At 45.3% G+C, this 9,649-nt stretch overlaps 1 long non-coding RNA gene across 1 annotated transcript in view; it reads right to left on the minus strand.

The window, feature by feature from the left end:
- LOC119381300 (uncharacterized) overlaps positions 1–8,956 on the minus strand; it is a 43,471-nt gene extending 34,515 nt beyond the window's left edge. Inside the window, exon 1 of the long non-coding RNA XR_005181368.1 lies at positions 8,855–8,956. This is a non-coding gene — a long non-coding RNA (uncharacterized LOC119381300). The remainder of the gene's footprint in view (positions 1–8,854) is intronic.
- Between the last annotated feature and the right edge of the window lie 693 nt (positions 8,957–9,649).

Consider the following 9,649-nt stretch of genomic DNA (forward strand, 5'->3'; position numbering starts at 1 on the left):
GATTTTTTTGTCAGGGAGCGCCATGGTCTACGTCGCCTTCGCGTTGGCTTGGATGAGTAGACCCAGGAACCGTAACTTCTTTAAATGTCTTGGATTCACTTTCGAAGCGATCGTGAGCTCAGGTCCAAGGTAGGCGTTATTGGAATTTTCTTGCTATAGCCATTGAGGAATTTTTGAGGAGTTTGAGGAATTGAGGAATTCTTACTAGCCATTGAGCCATTGAGGAGGAATCCCCTTGGTGTAGGGTAGCAACCGGATGCTACAATTCTGGTTAAGGCGGCGGTCTCACTCCGGCGGCACGAACACGTCGTTTTTTGTCACTTTCCAACCGACGCGGCGGCTGTTCTCCGTGCTTTACATAGTTGACTTTATATCATTGAAAAGCTTGATCTTTGTACTTTTCAAATATATTGATTAAAACAAGTCAACCATTAGTATTTGGGGATGGATAGCCAAGAATAAGCGCAAGTTACACGGTTTTGGCTGACTGTGCCTCAGCAGTGACCATTTTTTTAAAAATCTGCTACAGTTACAGCACTGTTCTTTGCGCAGCACATTCAAGACATATTTACCTATTTCTCAACGTAGCAAATTGATGTTGGACTTCTACTTTTTTGTTGCTGAGCTTTTGAAAACAGCCAAATTTAGTAACTTCCGCAGCAGATTGTCCAGTAACTATTCGCTAGAGAAAGTTCATTTTCGGGGCGTATGTAGAGGATAAGATTTTCCGTCTGAATACCCAATGTCATCGATGTGCACGTGCTACTTTTAAATTATATTCATCTAAAGTGGGCGATATTCTCAATATAGGGACCTACCGTGGCCCATTTCGTGGAAAGCTACTGAAGTTCCATGGCCGAATTTGCACGTAGAGAAACTATAGTCCCCGATCTATTTCCTGGACCTAGCGTTTTTCAATAAAGCAAGCAGAAATGCGATACGAAGCTCGTAAACTGTCTTAATTTTCATGCTGAAAACGTCAACAAAAGTGGAGTAATCTTCAAACTGCGCTGAAATCTCCGCATGCATAGCTTAAAATATAATAGTTACGGTCTCCTTATATAATTATACACACTAATCACACACAAATACTGCAGGAACACTGAGAAATCTGCATTATTCCTATCACTACAACGAAAATCTTCCTCTAGCGCCACCTAGACGGACAACACGAAAAGCGCTGCATTGGAAAGCTCCCCGTCTCCCCGACTGTGGCGTTCGAAAACATTTTACTTCAGGGGAGAATGTCAACTTCAGACCATGCCCCAGCATCTGCAAGTCTTCTCTTTTTGTCTGCCTTTCAGACGGCTGCGCGGGAGAGCGTGAAAGCAAGTGTGAAGCATGGGCGCCTTGGGGGGTGCAAAGCCGTCTTGCATCGCGGCTGGAGGAGGGGGGGAGAGAGAGAGCTGGCATAGCTTGGGTGGGGGCAAGTGCCGGTGTGGCTGGAGGGGGGCGTCAAGTGAAAAAAAAAAAAAAGCCGTACTCTCGGAACGCCCCCCTCGTGTGCGTGCGTATGTTTGTGGCCCCACTCGGGCGACCACTAAAACCGAGGGGTGTGCAACGGCAGACAAAAGAAAGCAGAAAAACGGGCAGTGCGCGTGCGATGCGAGGGAACTGAGGTAGATCTGCGTGGGCGAAGTATGTTTTGAATAGCACCTCAGCTTTCCTTTCTTTCCTTTTTTGAAGAAAAAATGTCGTTTTCCAGAGGTGTGGTTTGCTGGGCTTGTTCATATGAATCCACAGCAATAAACATCATAAATACGAGATAAGGCACACATATATAGGAATGACACGACACTGTTTTGTACTTGCTGCGTGTTCTTTCTGCCACTGCTAACAAACTAAACACCGCAGAGTTAAACTAACTAAATTAACAATTAAAACACAATTAAGATGTATACCTCCGCTTCTAAAAAATGTAGGCCACTCGAATTTCTTTGGTACCGGCTTCCTTTCCTTTATGCGTCGCAGCATTTTCCCCGGGCAAAAGTGCGTGAGCGCGAAAGTAACCCATCCCGTTCAACTGGGCTTGCTGTGCTCTGTACTTGCTAGATTAGGCTACAAGCGGAACTTGGCAGGATACGCTCGCTCCGATTCGCCGTCTATCATATACTTTGGCAAGTTATGCATCGGACTGTTTCGCTTCAGGACGTGGGTTCGATTTCCGCCTACGACAGGCGCATTTCCATGGCAACGAAATCCAGGAACACCCGCGTATATATTTCCGTGCACTAGACAGCCTGCGGTTACAGCCTAGGACTGCGAGCTCACTTTGCGTATTTCTCTGATTCATTGCTCTTGCTTTGAATGATTGTACTTTGGGGTGTGGAACGCGGTTTCTGTCAGCCCAGTATCGCAAACTTCACACCTAAAGTTGTATACCTGTTTGCTCGAATCACAAATAAAGTTTATATAAAAAGCCTTAGTGGTAAGCTTCGGCCGTATTTGCGGTCACCCTGTGGCATGTGCGGGCACATATTCATTGGGATTTTCCGAATGGTCTACTCTACATCTCTTCTGGCACTTGGATTTGTATGTTTCGGCCCTAAATAGTAGGCCTCCTAAGTTTTTTTATTTCTTCAGTAACCTCCTCAGGCAAGGTTTTACAAACGGCAGGTGGCATACATGCGTGATACGCTTGGGGTCCCGGTTCATTCGCTGCTGTATATCCTTGTGCGCAGACCATATCGGTGACTACGCAGCAATTCTTGCGGTAGCGGGAATTTGCGTCCAATGCTGATGTGGTGAGCTGGAAACCCGAAGTATGACATCGTCCACGCAACACATCTTTGCCGTCGGAAGACAGTGACATCCGATTGATAGCCCTCCGGCCGGGAATCTTAGGCGCGTGCCTGTAGGCTTGTGTTGCTGCACTGGCGGCTGAAATCAACAGCTATTCCTCGATATCTGCGCAGTGCATGCTGTTGTGCTCGTGACACGCGATCGAACACCTCCTCTCTGTTTTCTTTGCTCAGCTCGTGCTTTAATCAGCCGCCGCTTTCGCCTGAAGGAGAAACGTAGGAGCTAACAACTCAACGTCTTTGAAAAGTCTGCCGTGCTGAGAACTTGCGATGTCTGAGGATAGCGGGTCGTAAACTCGTAGCGTGAGTCGTAAGGCTGACGAGCCAACGTAGCCGAACTGGGACTTGCGCCTAGTAGCCAGACAGAAGAGAAGCGTTTTCGAAAACGATAAGTTTATAAAAAGTATAGTTGGTATCGCTGTGCATAAAACACGTTTACATGAAAGCGACAGATGCGCATCGCGTTCATGTTAACAATGGCAATTCGCTAGGAAGGCGCATTGCAGTAATACGTCAGACAGGGATGGTATTGCGAGTCCCGGTCGAATCACAGGCCGTAAATCACGAAGAGAGTAACGGTGGCCTCCCGTCGTGCGAACTCCGGGCGTGCCTCTTTCGCTATAAGGTATTCATATTAGCGCAAAGCAAAAACAAACACTCTAGAAGGGATTGGAAGGGAGCAGACAGGTCAGGCGCTGAAGTATAGTGTGGGATTGGGCTAGTTGGTATTCCATTATTAAACTGCTCAGCGCAAAAAATTTACACGGTACACATGCAGCTGAACACGTCTGTTGGGCATATGAGCCACGGGGGAAGAAACCTCTGTTGCCGTACTCGTCCTCTCACAGCAAACTGGTAAAGCGTGGTATTGTAAAGCATGTTGCATAACGCTTTAACCAAATCTTGCTTCCACTCAGTACAGGAAAGTTTTGGCAAGCAGATTCTCCGTCTTGAGGCAGCTGGCAGTTTGCTTACACCCCGTGTTGCAGGTCAGGGTAAAACTGTGCCGTGTTCCCAACAAGGGCCGCAGAAATAGCGTCACGACCCTCTACAGGTATCACAAACGGCAGAGTTTGACAACGGGACAGAGTTGAATGCTATCCTGGAGGCAGTCTCGTCTTTATTCTTTCTTTTTCTTCCTGTCAGACCACCATGTCTCACGTTCCAGCACAATTGCAGTGACAACGATGAACGATGTCTTCTGCATACTTTTGGCGCAGAAAGATTGCTGTCAATTCTACTGCGCAAATATATATATATATATATATATATATATATATATATATATATATATAGGAAAAAGGTATACGCTTCTAAAAAACTGTTTGTTTGTCGACGTTTCGATCGGAGGCCGATCTTCATATATATCATATATATATATATATATATATATATCTATATATCTATATATATATATATATCTATATATATATATATATATATATATATATATATATATATATATATGTGTGTGTGTGTGTGTGTGTGTGTGTGTGTGTGTGTGTGTGTGTGTGTGTGTGTGTGTGTAACACACTCAGAAACGACGCAGGGTTTCTAGGTTCGGTAAAAGATTCTCAGAAAAGTCAGACACGCGTGCGAATCAATTTTATTTACGTTCCGCTCGGTGTCCGAGCTTTATCTGATGAAGCTTAGACCTCCAGTGAAACGTAAATAAAATTGCTTCGCACACGTGTTTTTTTTTTCACTTTTCTATATATATGTGTGTGTGTGTACGCGAACAGAACTTCCCTGAGCATTTGCAAATAATTCATAAACTGTGAATAGAAGCCCTCATGTCACCACAATTATTTGGAGAATAATTACTGCATAATTATAGCGTTCTCTCTACAAAATATTGCTGTCAATTCTTTCTCGAGAGAAATAAAATCTTTAGTACATAGATCGATTGTGTCAGGGTGTGTAACGGCATATAGAGTGGTAGACGTAAGTGGCTGTTTACTTGAGGAAGTACATAGAAATGGAACAAAGAAAAATGAGAGTTTATTATGATGACCGCTGTCTAGCTCAAGCAGATGACTGAGTAGTGACAATCAGTAAATGAGGTAGGAGTAAACGACAGCGACAGAGGGGATTATTTACATAAGTACACTGTACACGGAAGGATGTGATGTCTCATGGTTCGCTTGTGATGTGACCTCCGCGATAGAGTTTGTCACCCAAACCCGCATTTCGGCACTGTATGTCACGGAGAGCAGCTGGCCAGGCAGCCTACGTGAGCGGTTTGCAGCGCAATTGTTCCTCCCGTGAAAAGAACCGCACCGCTGGGGACAGGGACAAGTGAGCGAGGGTCATCACAGAAGGAGAGATAGAAAGAGGAGTCGTTGAAAGGGAGAAAAAAAAAAAGCAGCCCTTGCGGCAGCGGCGCGTAAATAGTTATACTACCAGGAGAAAGAGGCACCTCTTTTCTAGACAGTGGCATGGGAGTACGAAGGCTCTCTGGGCCGTGCTTTTTTTTTTCTTTGGGGGGGGGGGGAGCGGGCGGGAAGGGGGGGGGGGGCGTGAAGCACATCTGAAACTTTTCCAAGGAGCAGCGGCGCCCCTGAAAAGAGTGGATTAGTTGCAGCAGGGAGAGGCTCTTCGCTGTCGCGACGGCCGGAGAGCGCATTTTCCTCTCTTTTTTCCAAACGTGACTTGGTGGCGTCTTCTGGCGGCTCAGAATGAAACTACACTGCAGTGGAACCCCCACCTTAACCTCCTTGCCTTTCTCTCTCTCTCTTGTGCTATGTGCATACTTCCGCCTACTCGTGCATATTGTTGGGTGATAATGTACTGCACTGGTAGCGTGTCCTGCGAATCAGCATCTGAGCCTCTGAGATCGAAATATCAGCCAATAGGCATGCCCGGTTCCCAGTATGGCATCTTGTAGTGGCTGTCTGTTCACTGCTATAATAAATAGCGCAGGAGAGCGTACTAATTATTGTGGTGTGCCTTTTCCAGCAAGGGGGACGGGGTCTGACCGTGCGTATGCAGTTCCTAATGTTGGTGTGCGATCTTTGAGAGAAGCTCGTATGCAGTTGGTTGATGCTACAATGGTGAGTATTATATCGTGAGCTACGTTATGAAACGGGCATTTGAGGTGTAATGCGAGGATGGCTTTCGCTTATTGGCTGATTATCCGTTCTATTGCCTTCCCCTTAATTTGGGTCAGTGCGTCCTGAGTGGATAGCACCCGTCGTAAAACGAACAATGTGGGCGGCAGTAAAGCTTGCTCTTCTAGATATGGCAGAAGGTATGGCCAAAGTTACGTTTCCAAATAATTTTCCTAAGCATGATATCAGTGAGGTGGGCCTCACATGATTTCAGGATTTATGCTTGCTTGATTTGCATGATCACGGTAATATCAGCATCCTCCCAATGTTCGCTTGATAAGGATGTTCTCTTGATAACGGTGCAGAATGTAGGCTTTAAGTTGTTCTTAAGTCCAAATCGTCCCCATTTGTTTGTCTTCAGATCTTCTGAAAAGTTTTGCTGCTCGTTGAATTGGCTTCATCGAGATCGGTGAGCCTTCTTAGCATTACCTAGTTTTTGGCAGCGTGCAGAAAACCCTGGGTTTTTGTGCATGGGCTTTTCCGGGTGTTTAGCCTGAGGTCGATTGGCTAAGTTTCCAGCTGAGCTTTTAACGTGGCCTTTCGTTGTTTGAGTTATCTATTGCATTTCTGAGTTTTGCATCTTTTCTGTAGGCTGTGGCGAGCCTTCTGTAGGTGTAATAAGTGTCTGTCAACGTCGTGATGTGATGACGTGCCGGCGGTTTGTCGTGATGTTGCGCTGAAGTGTTGGTGTTGTCGCAAGGAAGTTTTGAGTAGTTGACTGACGCACTTTTGAAGAGTTTTTTGTTTCACATTCCCTTCACCGCACCCATAAACACCTTGTTGCTCATGCAGCTTTCGAAACTTGCCCCGATGGCTTAAACGTATTTTACGTTCCTTCAATTTTGTTCGCATTTTTGTCAGCCCTCTTTCTGTGATGTTGTAATCACTAATGAATGTCTGATCTCAATTGTGCCATCCCTGATGCCTATTATCATTTATCGGCATGAGGTCCGGGCAGGGGGATCGACTGACACTGTTGCCTGTTCTCGTTGGCTGGGCTTTGTCTGTCAGGACAGTTTATCCTTGCACTACAATCGTTAGTGCCAACCGTCGACCCTTCGAGTTAGCACTCTCGTATTCCCAGGCTGTATCCACAATTAGTAACCGCTGCTTCGTTTCCTTGAGTGCGTCTTTGAGTAGTCTGTCGAAGCAATTTTCCCGCTCTTTAGGAGCGCTGTAAATGTTGAGGACGAAATACACTCGAAAAGAAGAACTTAAGTTCAATTTTCTTTTTCGTTCCAAGTTAACAGTCGCCTAAACTGCGTAATAATATCAACCGCCGCGGTGGGTTCTTGCCCATGGCACTGTGCAGCCATAAATGAGGGCGTGGGCTGGACTCTACGCCTCTACATCCGCATATCATTGTGGTAACATACAAAAATGCCCATGCACGTGTGTTGAAATTGAGGTCAGCATGAAATTATGCTGGCTAATCAAAATTATTCCAGTGTGCCTCAAATGCAATGTATCATAACCTCTGCGTGGATATGACGTGCGCTGCCCTTGAGGCACGCACCTCATGCAGCGCACCTCATATTCACGCCGAGGTTATGATGTGCAGATAAGAATTCAGACATAGATTTTTCTTGCACTCTTTTTCTCCAAGAGGAATGATCACCATAATTGTGTTTGCACTCTCAGTATTCTCATTAAACATTTTCATCGAATTTTGCAGCGTATTGAACGGAATTTCCGGTCGTGAAAAAACTACGCCTAGGTGCACCAATTGCTAGGTTAAAAAGTTTCGACAATATTCCAGAACAGACTTGGTTTTGTGCAAATTGATGTTCGTGCTAAGGAACGTGTTTTTTTTTCTCGAATATCAAGGGCGATATTTTTAGAAAAAAAATGCGCGCACGTCAACAAAAGGCAGCATTTGCTCTTCATTGATGCAGCAATAATTAAAGAAATGCGGAATCAGGGCATCGACGAAGCCTATACAAACATAATAAAAGAAATCTACAGCGGATCCACAGCCCCTCTAGTCTTCCATAAAGAAAGCGACAAAATCCCAATAAAGAAGGGCGTAAGGCAGAGAGACACGATCTCTCCAATGCTATTCAACGCGTGTTTACAGGAGGTTTTCAGGGTCCTAGATTGGGAAGAATTAGGGACAAGAGTTAATGGAGGCTACCTCAGGAACCTGCGATTCGCTGATGACATTGCATTGATGAATAATGCGGAAGACGAATTACAGCTCATGATTACTGAACTGGATACGGAAAGTAGAAGGGTAGGTCTGAAAATTAATATGCATAAAACTAATGCAATGTGGAACAATCTTGGCAGGGAACAGCGCTTTGCGATAGGGGGCGAGACACTGGAAGTTGTAAAGGAATACGTCTGCTTAGGACAGGGAGTAACCGCGGAGCCGAACCATGAGAGTGAAATAAAGTAGAAGAATAAGGATAGGATGGGGTTCATTCGGCAAGCATTATCAAATCATGAATGGTAGTCTACTACTATCCCTCAAGAGGAAGGTATATAACAGCTGCATCTTACCGGTACTTACCTACGGAGCAGGAACCTGGAGACTTACAAAGAGGGTTCAACTTAAATTGAGGACGACGCAGCGAGCAATGGAAAGGAATATGATAGGTGTATCCTTACGAGACAGGAAGAGAGCAGAGTGCGTCAGGGAACAAACGGGGGTCAAGGATATCATGGTTGAAATCAACAAGAAGAAATGGATATGGGCCGGGCACGTAGCACGTAGGCAGGATAGCCAGTGGTCAGTAAGGGTAACTGAGTGGATTCCAAGAGATGGCAAACGCGTGAGGGGGAGGCAGAAAATTAGGTGGGTAGATGAGATTAAGAAGTTTGAAGGTTTAACGTGGCAGCAGAAAGCACAGGACCGGGTTGATTGGCGGAACATAGGAGAGGCCTTTGCCCTGCATTGGGCGTAGACAGGCTGATGATGATGATGATGAATATAGTACTCACCGGAAAGCAAAATAGAAGAAAATATGCCCAGTGCACACATATATGGCAGCATGGTGCAAAACTGCAGCTTCATTTTGAAATATTCGTAATCAAGCATACACTCAGCAATCAAACATATTCGTAATAGCATACACTGAAGGCGCATCGAAAGTGTCACTGTGGGCTCTTATTCTCGCCTTATTAAGCTCTGCCAAGCTGTTGATTAGCTCACACGTCATTATGCTGCTCGAGCCTGAGTAGTATGGCACGTCCGCCTACAGTAACGGCGAGAATTGATTATCTAACAAAATCATGCGTAAACGCGCAAGGCAGTTATTGTATAGCCTGCTGCTTGCTAGGCTATTTTCATCTTCAAGGCTTCATCGCGCACTGACTGATATCGCAAGATCTGCTAATACATCTACAATAACTAAATAGATTCTTTCTTCAGGACAGCCCCTGGAGCCTGCTCAAAGATTTTGCACCTTTTAGCTCATGTAAGATTAAACAGTGTAATCTTCCCCTATATTGACACTAACAGTGCGATCGAGCCGAAATGCCAGAGGCTCGGGTACTGTGCGATTTCAGTGCCCTTAAAGGAAACCAGGCTTCTAAAATTATCCGTGGTCATCCTTTATGACGTTTTTTATAGCCTAAGTTCCTTCGGGACGTGAAATCCTACAAATCCGCCAATTATTTCGACACCAGATTATTGCAAAGTAAGCTGTACATATAGTTCTTTGAGGTTCGTGATGCCTACACGCGCGCAGCGCAACACTTCATGTTTTTACAGGGTGAGGACTTTGTGCGCTGGCT

The sequence above is a fragment of the Rhipicephalus sanguineus genome, chromosome 2 (genome assembly GCF_013339695.2).
Source record: "Rhipicephalus sanguineus isolate Rsan-2018 chromosome 2, BIME_Rsan_1.4, whole genome shotgun sequence".
Lineage (NCBI taxonomy): Eukaryota > Metazoa > Arthropoda > Arachnida > Ixodida > Ixodidae > Rhipicephalus > Rhipicephalus sanguineus.